The sequence below is a fragment of the Nycticebus coucang genome, chromosome 19, assembly GCF_027406575.1.
Source record: "Nycticebus coucang isolate mNycCou1 chromosome 19, mNycCou1.pri, whole genome shotgun sequence".
NCBI classification, from domain to species: Eukaryota; Metazoa; Chordata; class Mammalia; order Primates; family Lorisidae; genus Nycticebus; species Nycticebus coucang.
The window spans coordinates 22,683,972-22,690,797 of NC_069798.1; the positions used below are offsets into that span (position 1 = coordinate 22,683,972).

General features: G+C 36.4%; 1 pseudogene; it reads left to right on the forward strand.

The window, feature by feature from the left end:
- The first annotated feature begins 5,278 nt into the window (after window positions 1-5,278).
- Window positions 5,279-5,359, forward strand: LOC128572179 (uncharacterized; annotated as a pseudogene).
- The last annotated feature ends 1,467 nt before the right edge of the window (window positions 5,360-6,826 follow it).

The window sequence follows — 6,826 nt, forward strand, 5'->3', positions numbered from 1 at the left end:
TACATGTTTACTCAGTGCCAAGCCCTAGGATGAAAGCTTTACAAGTTTACGTTAATCCTCAAAACAGCATTAGGAGATGAGATGGGTATGTTATTACCTGATTTTCAGAAAAATAAACTGGTTAATTCTTGTACATTCATTGAAAAGATAGGATCCTGACTAGATCCCAACTACCCTATTCCAGAGCCCAAATAGTTGTTTAAAACAATATAAGGATTTAAGCACATGTGACTCTTTAACGTATAATTTTAAATTTATTTCAAAATCCTCCTGCTTATTACATAGCTATCATAACATTTGGGAAATCATTTTAATGAAACTGCAAAAACTGATTCAAATCCCATTTCTTCTCACAGATTTTTAAAGTTTATGGACTTTTGTCAGGCACAAAATTGATATGTTCATGGACTACAAATATAAAAAAAAAAAAAAATTCTGCTCAAAAATCCTTCCAGAACTATCAAATGCCTGATCTACATCCCACCCCCAAATAGAAACACTGTCTTTTTTAAAAAGCTGTACACTGTATTCTCAGAAAGATTAAGTATCTGTTGGGAAAGACAGCCTGTCTTAGAAGTCAACCCCAAACTACCTAACTCAGTAGGAGATAAATGGAGATTTGCCTGGAGAGGGAAGCAAAATATTGCCGTGAATCACCTCCCTCCCAGCAGCTCTGAAGCTTTTAATTTTCAGCATTGCTGGTCTCCAGGTATGCGCCGTTGATTAACAGTCAACAGAAATTGAACCAACTCCATGTGGGGCCCTCAGCGTTAGCGTAAAACACTCTTTTAAAGAACGTCTCTCTTCTTTATCCTCTTTACTCTTCCTCTTTTTCTAAATCCATACTTATTTTTCCTGCTTTGTTTCCGTCAAAAAAAATACATACAATATTTATTTATTACCTGGGTATCACCAGTCTATTCTCAACAAATTAAGAAATTATTATATGGCTGAGTCTTTTGTTGAATCCCTCTTCCTTCTTTTTCTTCCCCTGTCATAATCTTCTTTCCCTTACAAAGAGACTAATCAGATCTCTGGGAAATGACTCATGATAATGTATGCAAACCACTGCTGAGAACATTCTCTATCTTCCTGCCCTCTCCTCCATTTCTTCATTTTTTATTCATTATTCTAGTCCCTCCTATACCAATTATTCTGTCCTTTCTCTGCTCAGGATATTTGGCTCTGATAGAATTTAAGGTAGTGGTGAATGTTCAGATTTTCCAGGATTCATATGCTCATAAAGTCTCCCAAGAGTGTGATTGTCTTGCTTGTGTTCGTAGATTGCATAAAATGTTTTTTTTTTTTTTTTTTTGGATTTTGGCCAGGGCTAGGTTTGAACCCGCCACCTCCGGCATATGGGACTGGCGCCCTACTCCTTGAGCCACAGGCGCTGCCCACATGAAATGTTTTTATTATATTTTCTCTCTCTCTCTTTTATTTTAGTGCAACAATATGGATTTTGTGAGATGCTTCACCTACATGTACAGCTCACTGTGTAAATAGGTTTAATTAATCCATCGGCAATACAAAAGAGAAGTAACAAGAATTACCTTTTGGGGAGTCAGCCTCACATCAATTCAGAAACTTAGATAGTAAGTCTTCTGGGTAGTTTAATACCTAACACACTATTGCATTTATACAGTGTTAGAGGAGAACATTATTCAGAAGACAGACCAACATCACATTAGAAAATATCCCAAAGTAACAAGTAATAATCATTCCTCAAGGTCAAGTTCTGGGGTGGGGGTCCCTTGTAAATAAAATAGGCATCTGTTCTTTGTTTTCTAAACCTCATACTAATGCAGGCTCCAAGCATCTCCTGTCAGCCCCAGCCTCCCACCATAGCCTTGTTCTCCGCCCTGTTGTCTCTAGTCCTGCTTCCTGAACGGTAAAAGTAACTGCATTGGTGATTTCTTTTCTTTTCTTTTTCTTTTTTCTGGTTTTTTTTTGAAACAGAGTCTCTCTGCTGCCCTGGGTAGAGTGTCATAGCATCATAGCTCACAGTAACCTCAAATTCTTGGGTGCAAGCAATCCTCTTGCCTCAGCCTCCCAAGTAGGACTACAGGGTCCTGCCACAACACTCAGCTAGTTTTTCTAGTTTTAGTAGAGATGGGGTCTCACTCTTGCTCAGTTGCATTGATGATTTCTAGAGTATCCTCACCTGGTCCCATGTCTTCATTACAGGGTTAGTCTATTTTCCCGTCTTTGCCTCCTTTTTATCTCCTAAGTGCTGATCTTGGCCATTTCACAGAGGCCAACATTACCTTTATTTCTTCTTAGTAGACAGATCTGTGTTCAGCAATGGTTCTATCTATGTTCTGCAATAAAATTCAGCTTCTATACCAAATTGCCAGAACCTAGGAAGAAAATGGGAAGCTAGACAATAGAGTTTCTGTCTGTAATATTTCCTCTCCTTTGGTACACACCCCATTATCTCTAATCCTGACTGAGCCACCTCCCTTATCCCTGCAGTGAGGACACTATCACCAGAATGATGAGTCCTTTTAAATACCTTCAGCACAGCTAGAGTTCACACACGAATGTTTGTATTCTGGTTTATATAACTGGAAGATAAATTCCCTTCTTCCCAGACCTCAAACAATTTTACATTTGCAATTCAACATACAAAGTCTTAAGTTAGTGCATGTTAAAACCAGGTATTAGTGAACAAATGCTAAATTGTATATCATTGATATTAAAAGCTTCTAATTCCCAGTATTATTCATTATTAATATTTTTGCAAAATGTCAATTATAGGCTTTTATATGCCTAAACATTCTCTCATGTTAATTTCCCAAGATGGTAATTTGGAGTTAATTGCATGGCAAATGAATTTTGGTGTTGCATACTTAAGAAACCTCAAGCCATTTTCTTACTGGGATCAATAGATATTTGACATATAATAGCTACATTTTCTAATCTAATTAAAGGATTATCTGACACCCTTATAGCTTTGACACACTGAGTCAGGACTCTGACAGAAAGCACTGATGTCGAATGTTTATTTTGCCAGGAAATCCTTACTTATTACACTGAAGGCTTGTTTTATAATGAAATACCTCATGTATAACACTAGCAATCATTGGTACCAGAAAAACTAATAAGTAATTTCTAGGTTGTTTAACACTATGCATGTGATGAGATTGTTTGTCTTGTATGGAAAACAAAGAGAACTGATAATTCCAAATAGATCTAAAAATTGAAAATCTTTCTGAGGAAAATATGAAACAGAAATATTGTCTTGATTAATATCATTTGTCATTTCCAGTTCTTCAAGTTGGTACTTGGTTTTGTACAACCAAATTTTATGTCCTATTTTGCATTTAAACATAAGCCATTTGATTGACATCTTCAACTTGGAATAAAAATTGTGCTATTCTCAAGATAATAGTTAGAATAGTATCTTTTTTTTTTTTTTTTTTGTAGAGACAGAGTCTCACTGTACCGCCCTCTGGTAGAGTGCCGTGGCATCACACGGCTCACAGCAACCTCCAACTCTTGGGCTTATACGATTCTCTTGCCTCAGCCTCCCGAGCAGCTGGGACTACAGGCGCCCGCCACAACGCCCGGCTATTTTTTTGTTGCAGTTTGGCCGGGGCTCGGGTTTGAACCCGCCACCCTCGGTATATGGGGCCGGCGCCCTACTCACTGAGCCACAGGCGCCGCCCAGAATAGTATCTTTTATCAGCGTTTTTTTTACAGAATGCAAAGTTTCATAGTATACTTACTACTTGTGATGTAGACTATATAAACCTACTTTATCATTAAAGAAATTGAAGTTCAGATAGCTTGTCTCAGGTCATGTAGCTAATAAATGTTACTTGGGAAAGAAATAAAATCTTCTGTCTTCAAGGCAAATATGCTTGATATCACACATCCTCCTCTTGTGCCCTCAAAAGAAGCTTAACAGAATTAAGAGAATGACAGATCAGTAGAAACTATGGTCATCTAGAATTCCTGACAATGCCATGTGCTTCATTTCTTGGTAATTCTTTGCAGATTCTTAGAGGGTTCTGAATTAAAGTGTTAGGGTACTCATAGAGATCACAGGTAGATAAATGCAATTTTTTAAATAAAAGTTTCTTGGTTTAAAAAAATTTTTTTACTTGCCATCCATGTAATTTAATCAATCATCAAATTCCTTTATTTATAATTATTAATAAGAGCAGTGAGGGCAGCTACTATTTACTATTTAATGACTCATTTATTCATTTAAGAAGGACGATATTCATAGTGAATATACCATATGCCAGGTACTTCCCTGACAAATTGAGGTGCAGCAGTGGTAAAAACAGGGTGCCCTTGTAATTAACCCTGAATTATCTGAATCCATGATTTAAAGGATGGGAAAACAAAGGCGTAGACTTATTACTCACAAAAGGCCATGTACATGTCTTTCAAAGACAGAAAACAAATTCAGATAAGCCTCACCTGAGACCCTCCTCTTTCATTTTCTTCTTCTGTGGCTTCCACATCTGTAGCTTCATGTCTAGTCCATTGACACCAGCCACATTTGGGTCTCACCACCTCACAAATTGATGGGTGCATCAATTTTCTATATGACTGATTAGCTTAAAGTTTCATCTATTACAATTCATTTTACACAACATAGTTCTATCTTCTTAAAACAACAATTTCATCATTTCATTCATCCTCTTAATAATCACCATTCTCTTCTCCAGCAGATGAAGTCAAAACTGCTTAGTCAAGTATTCCAGATTCTATGTTTTCAGTTATGACATCCTATCTACACTTTTCCGCCCTCACTATTTTTCATTACAAGCCACGCCTTCTACCCATCACCCTATGAGACCTCTGTCCTTCAACTATTCCTGGTTTGTAGGCTTTATTATTGTTGCTTCTCCTGGAGTTTCCTTCCCGTTACTTTGAGTCATCCATAATTTACTTCAAAATTGATCAAAATTCCTAGTTTATTTGCTTTCCATTTTCCATCATTGCTTGGGCATTCTAGTTTCTTCTTCTAAAGTTGTAATGCATTCATCGTTATCAATCCGTCTGATTACATTCTGTCAGCATAATCACTGCACTGCTTCCTGTGTCTATCCCCGTGTTAGTAACTAGATGGCAACTCCTAGAAACGAGAAACCCTGTCTTAACATTTCAACTTCTCGGGTGGTGCCTGTGGCTCAAAAGAGTAGGGCACCAGCCCCATATACCAGAGATGATGGGTTTCAAACCCAGCCCCAGCTAAAAACTGCAAAAAAAAAAAAAATTTCAACTTCTCTTCGGTATATGTTTAATAAATATTATTAGTGCTCACTTCAGCAGCACATACTAAGATTGAAACAATACAGAAAATATTAGCATGGCCCCTACGCATGCGTTCCATATTTTTCAGCCTCTTTGGAAAGAAATATGGAGAATCCTCAAAGATCTCAAATTAGAGCTCCCATTTGACTCCAGAATTCCACTATTAGGCAAGAAAAAAAAAAATTTTATCATAAGGACATTTTCACTAGATTGTTTATCGCAACTCAATTTACAAACACTGAGATGTGGAAGCAACCTAAATGCCCATCAACTTGGGAATGGATTAACAAATTGTGGTACGTGCACACCATGGAATAATATTGAGCCACAAAAAAGATGGTGGCTTCACATCTTTTGTAATATCCTGGATGGAGATGAATACATTCTTCTTAGTAAAGTGTCACAAGAATGGAAAAGCAATCAACCAATGTACTCAATGCTAGTATGAAGCCAGTAGACAATCTGATGTATGCCCATATAGGTGAAAAACTCATCTCAAATCAAATTGGGGAAAGGAGTAATGAGGGAGGGGAAGGGAGAAGGGGTTGGGGTACTCTCACTGAGTGGGCATGGGGCGGGGGTGTTTGGCACACCTTTTGTGTGTGGGATATAACCACAAGAGGGACTCTACCTAACAAAACCAAATATTTTGACCTGGTTGTTTTATATCTTCATGTTAACCTGAAGTAAATTTACTTAAAAAAGTAAAATAAATAAATATTATCTATTAGTATATTAGCTGTACTTAAAATGCTTTAACTAATATATTTATCATTAAACACAGGATTAAAGGCAGACTCTGTAATTTGGAAAGATTTTATTTGTTGGCATGTACATCTTGCAATTATTGTATTTAATTAAAAAGGATAAGATTAAGATTATACCATCATTTCATCCACATATTTGAATGCCTTTTATTCCATTAGATCACCAAATATTTCCTTTAAGTTATCATTTTTAATGGTTTTATTTGCAATATTTTTATATTGTTGCCTCCTTCTACAGTGACATAATTACTGCTTAAGTCTAGGTCTTCATCATTTTATTTCTGAATTATAGGTACAAATCTCTATGATACAATGGTCTACCTTATTAACAAAACAATGAATAAAAGACAAAGGAAAACATTCCAAAGATGGAGAAGTTAAAATATATGCATGCATAATACTCTAAGAGATTACAGTCTAGTTATTATAGTTAAATCTAGTTATTCTAGTGAAATACAGTAAATATATAATTACAGTGCAAGTACAATGAAATATCTATGGAAGAAACACCAAAGCCAAACTTGGTATTGAATGAAGTAGAGGCAGAAAAGAAGATGGAAGTTATGAAAAAAAAAAAAAAATGTAAGAGAAGAATCCACGAAAAAAGAATCCCTGAGTCTGGAAGGATTACTAAGTTTATCTTAGGAAGTAGAATGTTGTAAGGGAAACATTCTGGGAAGAAATAATAATGCAAATATGCTTCCAGTGTATCTGTGCTTTTTCCATAGATTATCCAAGTTGCACAGGTCATCACTGAGCTAGTCAAGGTGTTGGCAGGACATTGC